At 49.1% G+C, this 11,694-nt stretch overlaps 1 long non-coding RNA gene across 1 annotated transcript; it reads left to right on the top strand.

The window, feature by feature from the left end:
- Nucleotides 1–5,908: 5,908 nt before the first annotated feature.
- LOC147577932 (uncharacterized) lies at nucleotides 5,909–8,787 on the top strand. Its single transcript, XR_015254161.1, has 2 exons — nucleotides 5,909–6,069; nucleotides 8,172–8,787. It is a non-coding gene; the product is annotated as an uncharacterized LOC147577932 (long non-coding RNA).
- The last annotated feature ends 2,907 nt before the right edge of the window (nucleotides 8,788–11,694 follow it).

Here is an 11,694-nt window from a genome sequence, read left to right as displayed (position 1 = left end):
CTCAGTCGGTTGAGCGGCCAACTTTGGCTCAGGTCATGATCTCACGGTCCATGAGTTTGAGCCCCACGTTGGGCTCTGTGCTGACAGCTCGGAGCCTGGAGCCTGCTTCGGATTCTGTGTCTCCCTCTCTCTCTGCCCATCCCCCACTTGTGCTCTGTCTCTCAAAAATAAATAAATAAATTTAAAAAAAATTTTAGGGAATCAAATTGTTGACTGCTTTGCCTTCAAATTATGCTGACATATGATGGAAAATATTTATGAAGTTTGGAGGCTAAGTAATTGTGACTCTATAGTTTTTCCTATAAATAAACTATTAAAATCGTAACTGCTTTGGTTACTTACTGAAATAAAACTATTAAAATAATAGCTTTGGTTACTTACTATGTGACAGGCACTGTTCAAATCATATAGGTTGAATAATTTCACTTAACACCCTCAGTAACCACACAAGGTAGGCACTCTCATCCTTTTTATAGATGAGGAATTTGAGGCACAGAGAGGGTAAGTAACTTGCCCAAAGTCACACAGGAGAGGCAGAAGAGACGCAGTATAAACTCAGCTCATGCTCCTAACCACCATACTACATTGCTTCCTAAAAAGTGTTGAGAAATATTAATCTCCTAGTAGGTGAACCAGACTTTAACAGATAGATGTTAAGCTGCAACTATGATAAGTGCCAGTAGGGGGTGCTATAGAATTTTTATGCTTGGGAATCCAGCCTGTCATTTCCCAGATGAATGGCATGTAGCGACTGTTTATTGAATGCTTTCTTTCTATCAGGTACTGAGTGTCACCCAAAGGGAAAAACTAGGGGAAGGATCTGGGTGATGATTTTCCACTTACATGCAGCACAGAGAAACTCAGACTTGGGAGGAACCCTATCAGAGGAGAAGATTGTCTTCACCATATCCACTGTCTGCTGATAAACCCCATCAATGAGGAGCTCACTACCTCTTGCAGCACCCTACGCCTTCATTGGACACCTGGAGCCCAAACAGTCCCAGACTTCAAATCCGAGGTTGTTCTTGAGGGTTTGAGATAGAAAATGATCATGAAGTCCTGGCTAGTTAACATTAAAGAGAATGGGACAATGTGCTTTAAATTGTCTTTCCAAAAGGCAGGTCACGCGTGTAATGGAAAAAGGAAGTGTTTATAAAGGCTGCGATGCAGGTTCTCAGGGGCTGATCTCGCAGTCTTGCCTCCTGGATGTCTGGAGTAGCCTCTAGTGCTCAGTGGGTCTCCCGACTTCCTGATTCACTCATTTATTCATTCATACTATCATTCATGGATTTTTTTTGTACACACATCCATTCATTCGCTCCTCCATTTACTTGTTTCATTCATTCATTGATTCAGTAGGCATTTGCTAGGCCCCTGCTGGCCTATGCGCAGGCCAGGGGAACAGGATCCATCCCTGGGAGGTTCTGCAAAGTATACGCTAAGACTCAAGTTACTAACTATGAAAAAGCCTGCAGATTCCCAGAGCGTGTGGGGTCTGTGAGAGTGGGGACTGCTCCCAGCATCCAATCAGAGGACCGGAACTGGGAGCTGAGGGGCAATTGTATGTGCTGTCCAGGCCCAGATAGGCAATTCACTGGAGGCACATGGCCCCAAGGACTTATGAGTAAATAAAACAGCACGTGAGTTTTCCAGTTAGCTCCCATTTTATCATTGAAGATCCAGGCCCAGACCTCATGGTCCTACGCCGCTGTCTGAAAGCAAGGTATGGGCCTTGCGTTAGTGCACGTGGACAGTATAGGGAACCATTATGTAGCAATCAGTTTGAAACCATTGACACTCTAACCAAACTCACAGTGTCAGTATCTGAAGCCAGACACGAGGGGGAGGTGGGGAGAGACCGGAACCAAGAGAACAATCGACTTGGTTTTAACATAGTTGTGAGGATGAAGGAAAGGCAGGATGCCCCTTGTAGGCCAGGGGAGTGCTTGGTCAAGGGTTGGGGTCAGGGCCACTGGACAGACTGGCAGATGGACCACAAAGCCTGAAGAGTAAGTGGAATTCAGACCCGGGGTTTTTGCTAGAACCTGGCGTGTGACCAGGGTTGATCTCGGGTTTGGCTTAGGGGCCACTTGGTACCAACAGCGCCTTCTTCAGGCACATCTTTTATGGAGCTGCTTCTTTCGCCCCGTACTGCATCTGGGTGTCTCCCAGGACCGCCATCCCCAGCCTTCAAGAGCAGCACCCGGAGCAAGGAGCCGCCCACAGAAGGTATAATGGGGCCCGGGTCCATGAGCCACCAGCCTATCCCCACTTCCCCATCTCTAAGCTCACTCTCCCTCCATCTCACGCCTCTCCCTTCTTCTTCCCTCCTTCTCTACTCCCTTCTTTCTCTTTTTGTCCCCCAGTTTCTTCTGAGTCGTTTCTTATCTCTCCCCATTGATCTGTCCTGTCCTCTGACCTGAAAATGTTCCTTTCCCATCATTGCGATAAATACATAGCAATGCCTCCCAGTTGCCAGATGCCAGAGGTCCCCTAATGTGGGTCAGGGTCCCCTAAATGTGGAGGAGCTTGCAGGGGAGACAGAAAAATACTTTGCAAAGTTAGGAGGAAGCTTCAGGTGAAGTGGGAGCGTGGGGGAGGGATCAAGGATTAAATCAGTAGGTATTGGGAAAGGGGGAGGCAGGGGAGAGAAGGAGGTCAGGGAGAGTTACAAAGAGGAATGGATGCTTGAGATGGGCACTGACCAATGCTTGGGAGTTCACAGTGGGACGCAGGCCTTCCAGGGAAAAGGAACAGCATGTGACAGAAGCTTGGAGACGGGGAGAGGATGGTGAGTCCATGAGCCTGAATCTCGGGGGGTGTGGACTTGGTGGGAAGTAACTGATCATAGAAGCTCATTCCACACTCCGAGCAAAAGCATTCTGCAGAGGTTCAGTCTCCTGGCCAGAAGGAAGTGGGGGGAGGGCTCCACCTTCCCCTCCAAGCTGGAGGGAGCTGATGAGCTATGAACATGCAGGAAATAGGGGCCAGGTACTGGGCCAGGGGGAGCTCCTTGCTGGGCCCCTGCCCACCTTGTCCTGTCCTGCTGCCTTTGGGACTGTGAGCTATGGGGAGTAAGGGAGGCAGAGGAAATTGCGGGGAAGAAAGCATTTTAGCTGCGTCTCAGCTGAGACTTCACTGGGCCTGTCTGCTTGCCCATTGGTTATTCAGGGTAAGGCAGGGGCAAATTTCCAAGGGGGCAGGGGGAAGAGATCACCTTTCTGAAAAGGAAGATGTCGACTCCTTGTGTCACAAGCTTCACGTGCACCGGGGCTTCTTTCAGACCCAGACAATTCCCGTGAGGCCTTGCCTAGCACTGGCGCTTTCCTGGTGAAATCATTGGCTGCTCAGTGCAGCCCTGGCATGGGCCCAGTCAGGCTGCATAGGGGTCTGTGGCTCCTTATGAAGCCAGGCCCATGCAGAGATCCTTAATGAGCCACAGAAGGGCTTCCACAGGGCCCAGGCTGCTGGGACAGGGTCCTTGCAACAGGCTGGGAACCCTGCAGTCCTCCTGAGGCTGCCGCCAAGCCCCCTTTCCACTGCGCGTCCCCGAAGGGCTCTCCTCTCCCAGGTGCCACAAGAGACAGTCTTCCCACAATGTCCTTGGACTGTACCCACACGGCCAACTGTGCAAATCTCTGCTCAGCCTTGCAGCCCGGAGCTGAGCCAGAGGCCTCTTGACTCATTGCTGTAGCTGTTCTGGAACTTGGCACAGTTACTAGTATTCCTCAAAGTCGTAATTACCACCACTTAGCCTGGGTTAGTGATCTGGAGCAGGGAGCAGCCCAGCCCGCGTTGCCTCCTGCTGCCAGCAGACCAACTACTGGTGATAGCTTCGTGGTTCGTAATAATAATAATGATGATAATAGCTATCATTTATTGGACACTCACTGTGGACCTGGCTCAGGGCTAGGTGTTTTACATGCGGAACAGAGCCTACTCCTGTTCCTCCTCCGATTCTCTCCACCCTCCACCCCCCACCCTGGGTCTGGTTCATAACCAATGATTTGCATGGCAGCTTTTATTTTAGAGCAGGGGAGGAGAGGGTGTTCTGAGGACGAGGTTGGAGTGGATGATATGTATTGTTTCCCATCTGGCCTTTCATGTGGTCTGGGTTTGAGCTGTTTGGTCAGCAGAAGGCCAGGAATGGGCAGAATGCTTTTTTTTTTTTTTTCCCCATGAGACACCTGCTAAGATTCTGGACAAGAAATCTGGGACAGAAATGGACACAGAAATCCAGGGAGACTTTGTGAGGCTCTAGGCAAAGCAAAGCTGCTTCGGAGGGTGACCCCTCTCCCCACTTCTGCCTGGACCCCAAAGGTCGGTGGCTTTGGAAGCAGCCAGCTGTTGGTGGCCACCTTACAATGGACAGGGCAGGGTGAGGCTTCTCATTGCAGATTGTGTTCTCCAGAGGCAGATGCTGATAGCGAGATGTTTTGGGGGTCAGCACCTACGAAGGAGAGGGAGCATGTGCAAGAACGGGCAGAGGAAGACACTCCAATACCACACAAGCCCGACAAGGTCTTGGCCAACTTGATGGGGAGCTTTGAAATGAGCTTGTCCATCAGAGCAGAAGTTGGCAGAAGTTGGCAGAAATGCACAGCCCTCATACGCCCACCTCGCTGTCACCAGACACGGGTTGTCCAGGAAGGAAGCCGAGGGTAGAGCTTCTGGGGCAGACCCTGAAGGAGCTGGGGGCTGTGGTGGCTGCAGGCTCACCCGTTGTAGCTGGAATTCTCCAAGTAGCTTCATGGTGGAGGGTGGGGGTGATGTGGGGGCCAGAAATGAGGGGGAGAAAAGGAACAAATGGGGAGGCCGGCTGTCTGGTTTTGTGAAGATGTGTGAGATTCCCTTGGACAACTCCTAGAGAAATTGCAGCACGCTTTGGAGAGACTAATTTTCATCAGTCAAGTGGCCTGGAGCCACCATAATTTGGTCATGAGAAGTCAAATGTGACCTTATTTTCTGGTCAAGGGCTGGTGAGATTACACATATGTGTTCGGTTAATCCTCCCCCCACCCCCCAATATCCCCACTTAAGAGATGGGAAGACAGAATTCCTTGAGGGTGAGGTAGCTTGGGTGTTCAGTTCACCATGGAGCCAGGACTTGAACTCAGGTCTATCTCATATCTTTCCCTGTGGTCTGCTGCCTCTCATCATTGGTGTGGGGAGCTGGGGCCTTGGGCAAAGTTGCCCCTGGTGGATCCTCATTGTGATTAGCTCCATTTCAAAGAATGGAGGGCAGGACCCCATGAGTCTGCCGGGGCTGCCATAATAAAGCACTACAAACTGGGTGTCTTGAAACAACAGAAATGTACTGTCTCAGTTCTGGAGGCTGGAGGTCCAGAGTCAAGGTGCAGGAGGGTTGGATCCTTCTTAGACTTCTGAATCAGAATAGGCTCTACAACCCTCCTGGCTCAGGTAGCCCCAGGTGCCCCTAGGCTTATAGATGCAGCACTTTAATCCTCTGTCACATGGCCACCTTCCTATAGGGACACCAGTCATATTGGATGAAGGACCTGCCCTACTTTTGTATGACCTCATCTTAACTAATTACATCTGCAATCACCTTTTTTGGCGAATAAGGTTACATTCTGAGGTATTGGTATTCTGGGACTCTAATACATCTTTTTGGGGACACAATTTAACCCAGAACAGACTTCTAAGACTCTAGATTCTGTCTACCCTCCTGAACCCATCAATAAATTCTTCCACTGCCATTGGTTCAATGTGCCAGGAAAATAAAGCTGAATGCTGGGGTTCACCTGCAGGGAAGGTGGCATCCTCCTTGCTGGAGGACGTAATTTTTCCCTAAACCAAGGGTGTTTATTGTATCATAGAGCATCCTAGCAGGGTCTCACCACAACAGCAAACTAAACCCTGGATCCCCAGACAGCGGGATTGGAGACTCACACTTACTACTGTCCCCCGTGGTGCCTGGTGCATGGCAGAGTTTGAGAACAGGAAGGGACTCTGGAGGAACTGGCCTGCCACATAAAGTGCAGCACAGTGGTCTGGCAGGACAGGAGTGAACGGCGACCAGCAGACTTGGCAGGGTGGTGGCCGCTGGTGAGTCGGGGATAGCAGCTTTGTGGAGCTGGGGACAGTCACCAGTCATGCTGCGATGGGCTCAAGAATTGGGATGAGGGTTCGACAGTAGTTTGGGGGAGTTTGCTGTGACTGAGGGAATTTAGACAATAGTTGGATGTTAGGAAGGGGACCGTGAAATAAAGTGAGGGTTTTTTTGAAATGGGAAGACTTGAGCACGGTTGCATGCTGACGGCAAGTGCAGGGTAGGAGAGAGGGCTTGAAGGCGCAGGTAAGAGAATAGAGGACGTTTGGCTGAGGCTGGCAGGTTTGTCTACCCCTGAATGTCTCTAATCTACACCATCTGCTCCCACCTAGAGATTTAACGCCCCCCTCAGCTTGCCCCCATTCAATTACAGCCCGTCATCCTTGGCAGGGGCACCTGGGGGGCAGTGGTGGGGTCTCCCTTGCAGTTTTGGTCCCAGGGTGGGGCCTGGAGACCCCGTGTGCTGTAGGATGATACCTCCTCCCTCCCCCGAGCCTGATACCCGCAGTGGAATTTCTGTGGTTTAGTTACCAACCTCCTCTGTGATTCTGTCGATTTCTAGGCCCTCAATCAATGTTTGCTGAACGGTGAATGAATGGACGGATCCCAAGGACAGGGTTACCGTGGGGCTCCCAGGCATTTATCTTGAATCTGGAAAATGCAAGAAAAATTGGGCCATCTGTTTCTGTATTATATCAGGATAGCAAAAAGCCACAGAACTTAACTGTAGCCAACTCAATCATGTGTGACAACCTGGCAGTAATGCAGGACGCCTTTGTGTAAAACACTCTGTGTGTGTGTGCATGTGTGCGTGTGTGTGTGTATCTGCAAGAGTGGGGTGTGATTGCATATGCAATCACAGGCGTGGAAGAGTGTGTGGGTTAACAACTGTGTGCGCCTATTTGTGCGGTTGTGTGTATCTGAGCAGATCCGTGCAGGAGCGCATGTGTGTGAGTGTATGTGAGTCCCCACGTGCACACGCACCGCAATATGGGCTCCAATGAGCAGGTGCACTGCCGATTGCCGTCTGGTTGTGTCCATACATTATGTCCCCCTGAAAAGTCTCTTGTTACCGTGCTCGTGGTGCCGAAATGTATCTGAGAACTGCCCTACCTCACTCATTCGGCCCAAGCTGAGCTGAGGGCCGTGTGAATTGATTAAAAACCAGAATTGTCAAACACTTACTGTACAGAACAGCTAGTAATTAAAACAGGCTCACCTTTTGCCCAGTATGAGCATTGTTTCATCTACTGGTGCTTCTGACAGAAAATTCTGTGATGATGAAATTGTTCCATGTCTGCACGGTGTTTTGCAGGACACGATGCCGTCCACATGTTAGGCATTTGAAATGCAGCCGCTGTGGCTGAGGAACTGAGTTTTTAATTTTAAGTCCTTTTTCTTTTACAATTTTTTTTAATGTTTATTCATTTTTGAGAGAGAGAGAGAGAGAGAGTGAGTGGGGGAGCGGCAGAGAGAGAGGGAGACACAGAATATGAAGCAGACTCCAGGCTCTGAGCTGTCAGCACAGAGCCCGATGCAGGGCTCAAACTCACGGACTATGAGATCATGATCTGAGCTGAAGTCGGACGCTTAAGTGACTGAGCCACCCAGGCGCCCCGAGTTTTAAGTCCTTTTAATTAATATACATTTAAATACAAATAGCCACATGTGGCTAGTGGCTGCAGTATTGGACAGTGCAGACCGACGGCCTGTGTTCCAGGCTTTTCTTTCCACACTGTGTCCCTAGAGCCTAGCCTAGGCCTGACACTGGGAGGGGGCCCAGTAAATGCCAGCTGGCTGAAGAACCCGCAGTCAGGGCAGACCTTTGGGGATTTGCATGAATGAAGAGGATAGAGGAAATTTGGTATAATAAATGGAAAAATAAATGATGTTTGTAGGTAAATGAGTGCTTCTGAAGTCTCGGATAAATATCTTCTTCCCTAAAGAGGTATACGATGTTTTCGTGGTGGAGCTTATCCTCAGGGTTTATTAAGACTTTGCCATTTCTCTCTGCCTCTTTCTCTCTCTCTCTCTCCCTCAAGCTTAGCATGAGCAAACCTCAGACTCACATTTGCATGAGGTATTAATTTCTCCCCAGGGGACGCTCCGTTGGTGATGGAATGAAGCTAATGTCACCCCCACACCCACCTTTATGTGTCCTTGTGAGCTCGCTATCTCGAAGCCTGGGTCGTTGACAAGACGCTCCCTCTGCATGCACATCATGGGAACGACAGAATCTCTGAATTACAAGGGTGCTCAGCAGCGACTCCGTCTATTCCTAGAAGTCGTCCACTCCAAGCTCATCTCACCAGGTCACAGTTGCATGTAGGAGGTGCGCCGGTTCCTACTGATTTGGCAGCCTTCTACAGGGACCCCAGTCATGTTGGATTAAGGACCTCCCGACTCCAGCATCTCTGCCCACTGAAAAAGAACATGAAGTCTTCCAGACGCCCTCTGCCTCTCTCACCTGGACCGCTGTGTCTCTGCAGCTGCGTTGCTGGTGTTGCTCACCTGAAGTGCATGATTCCGTGTGCATCACCTCCCATGAGCCCTCTGTGCCTCAGTTACTGCACCTATAAAATGCGGATGATGTTAGGACCCATGGTACCTGCATCATGGGGTTGTAGGGACAAGCACATAAATGAATGCGTGGAAAGTACTTAGAAGAGCCACTAATGTAGTAAGCTCTAAATAGATGTTAATTACCAATATTAGCCTTATTATTATTTTAATGTTTATTTATTTTGTGAGAGAGGGAGAGAGAGAATGAGAATGAGCAGGGGAGGGGCAGAGAGAGGGAGACACAGAATCCGAAGCAGGCTCCAGGCTCTGAGATGTCAGCACAGAGCCCAACGTGGGGCTCGAACTCATGAGCTGTGAGATCATGACCTGAGCCTAAGTAGGGAGCTTCACCAACTGAGCCACCCAGGTGCCCCTACTTAGTTACTTTAAATGTCCTAAGTGAAGATGTCAGTTGACTTCATTTTTAATGCTTTTTCTTCCTCCCCATCTGGAGCCTTCCTCCATTGTCTTTGGCTGATTTGCCACAAAACCCTTCCTTAATCTCTTTAGATAGAGGGACTCTTAACTTCTGATATCCAAAGTTGTTCTTGCAGGGAGTTTATGGACACTCATTAGAGATGCTGCTATTTCTAGCCTGTCAACATTTCACATCTCTCTACCCCACCCGGCAATCTGAGTTTCCAAACACAGGGGCTAGTGCTGAGGTCTTCCTATCCTTTCTGCAGCCCGCCGAAAGGCCAGGATCAAAGTAGACAATAAACATTCGCTGAACGAGACATTTTCTTAGGAAAGAGCAAGAAATTTGGAGCCAGAAGACCTGTAGTTAAGTCTTGGTTCAACCATGTGACTGGGTCAGTCCACTCAACCTCTCTGAGGTTCAGTTTCCTCACCTGTAAAGTACAGAAGTGTGTCTCATATAAGGCTGGTGTGAGGAGTCAGTCATATGAAGTTGCGTCGCTGAACTTCAGTCGTATGAAGTTCTTTGTAAACCATAAGGGGGTGGATGTGCGTGAGGGGATTGTTGGTACCATATCTACGGGGGGCAACTTTGGCCTGGTGAGCCTTCTGGGCTCCCTTCTGGGGCTGAACAACAGGGATGGATTCATTTGTAGAAAACATTTGCTAATTATTGTCTGGTTTGAATAATTATCCTGGGATCCTGGAAACAGCCCTTCCCACGGATCAAACTGTCACATCTGCTGCCGACCTTTAAGTAATCTGAGTGGGGGTAATTACAAAGGGCTGGTTTTCTCTAAATATAGCTGTTCCCCAGCTAAAGGTCAACTTGAGGGAGCACAGTTTGATAATTGCAAGCGGTTTGATAATGAATTAGGGCAAAGATTCCCAGGGGTGCAGTGAGAGGTTTCCTCTTGCAAAGACCAGAATGTGGATGTCCTGATGGGGAGGCCCTGGCTTTCTGACCCCTGCTGGAGAACCTCATAGTTCCCACTTTACTAAAATTCTAGTCCTAACGTGATAGCATTCCTGGGAAAGATAACTGTAGTAAAAACTGTTACAGAGGGTGGGGTTCGCCCTTCCACCCCCAGGCTCCCTGAGTCCTGTGTATTCCAGTGCTCTGCTGTGGTCTACTATTTGCTTCTTAGCAGCATGCCTCATATCCCCAGTGGGACTGTTTACTCCCTAATGGCTGAGACCCCAAAACAAAAATATCTGACAGTACAAAATCAGAGATGACTTAGGTGTGAGTCCTGGCCAGTCAAGGGATTTTGGACAAGTCACTTTCTTCATCAGGTTCAAGTTTTCTTATCAATAAAACAGAGCTTGTGAATGACTGCCCTGCCCTGCCCACCAGGATAGGTCATAGGAAGATCCAATAAAGAAATAGATGGGAAAGTGCTCTGCAAGCTTCAAAGAGCTCTGAAGATGCTAGACGTCAGGACAAACTCAGTCTGTGCTATCTCCTTTTTTTTTTTTAAGTTCATTTATTTTTCTTGAGAGAGAGAGAGAGAGAGAGAGAGAGAGAGAGAAATGGTGAGGTAAGGGAAGAGAGAGAAGGAGAGAGAGAATCTCAAGCAGGCTCAGCGCTGTCAACACAGAGCCCGACATGGGGCTCAGTCTCACGAACTGTGAGACGTGACCTGAGTCGAAATCAAGAGTTGGATGCTCAGCCAACTGAGCCACCCAGGTGCCCCTGTGCTATCTCCTTAGCTTGGTGTTAAGCTTCTCTGGGGTGGGCCTTCTACTTCCCTTGCAACTGTCTCCTCTCCTCACCTTCTCTCTCCCCACTTGATGCTTAAATTCAATAAAAATTTGAGAGAAGTCAATTGAAATAAAAGAGGTAGGGGAGGAGAACCAAAGTGAAGGAAGGCGACAGCTGTGCAGAATGTGAGGCTTGGGGGCTACAAGGTGAGAGTCAAAGATCTTACGTTATCATCCCTTTTCTTTGTAAGATGCATGCTTCACTCCCACCCCTTCCCCCCCGCCCCCCATACCCAGGCTCCCTCTTAAGTCTGTATCTTAGGTCCAGACAAATTTCTCCCTTGCCTGGAGTTTCCCCAGTCCTATCACTTACAGTACCTAGGAAGGGGCTCCCTCCTTTTGGCTCAGCAGCGGTAATGTTTAGTAGAGTTGGGCTGCAATATCCCCTTTGCCAGTAGGTGTCACCACTGAGCACACAAACTGCTCTCCTGCTCCTGTGTGTTGAGGCTATGCCCTCTTCTAAGCATCAGAACAAACAACGTCCCTGCCCTCAGGAGTAAGGACAATAACTAAACATTTGGTATCTGAGCATTTATTTAGTTATTGTCAGATAATGATGAATGCTATGGAGAAAGGGCAGGTGAAGAAGAGGGAGGCTGCATGGAGAGGGAAGGCTATTTCCGATAAAGTGAAGGAAGGTGATACAAAACCATCTTAAGGCCACCTTGCGTGTTTCCCCATTCATGTGTGTGACGTCTATTACCTTAAATGGGTTTCTACTACTAAATTGACTTTTGGCCTCTGAATCCTTGTTTCATAGAGCTTGAGGGATAGAGATCACTCTCCATTTTCCTTAGAGATCCCCACTCACAGGGGAAGAGTTGCGATTCTGGGCTCTTAGGCAGAGCCAAAGCATTGGGAAGGAGAGTGAGGGAATA

The sequence above is a fragment of the Puma concolor genome, chromosome C1 (genome assembly GCF_028749965.1).
Source record: "Puma concolor isolate L17-30 chromosome C1, mPumCon1.1.hap2, whole genome shotgun sequence".
Lineage (NCBI taxonomy): Eukaryota > Metazoa > Chordata > Mammalia > Carnivora > Felidae > Puma > Puma concolor.
Note: the sequence above shows the minus strand (reverse complement) of the source record. Positions and strands in the feature narration are given on the sequence as shown.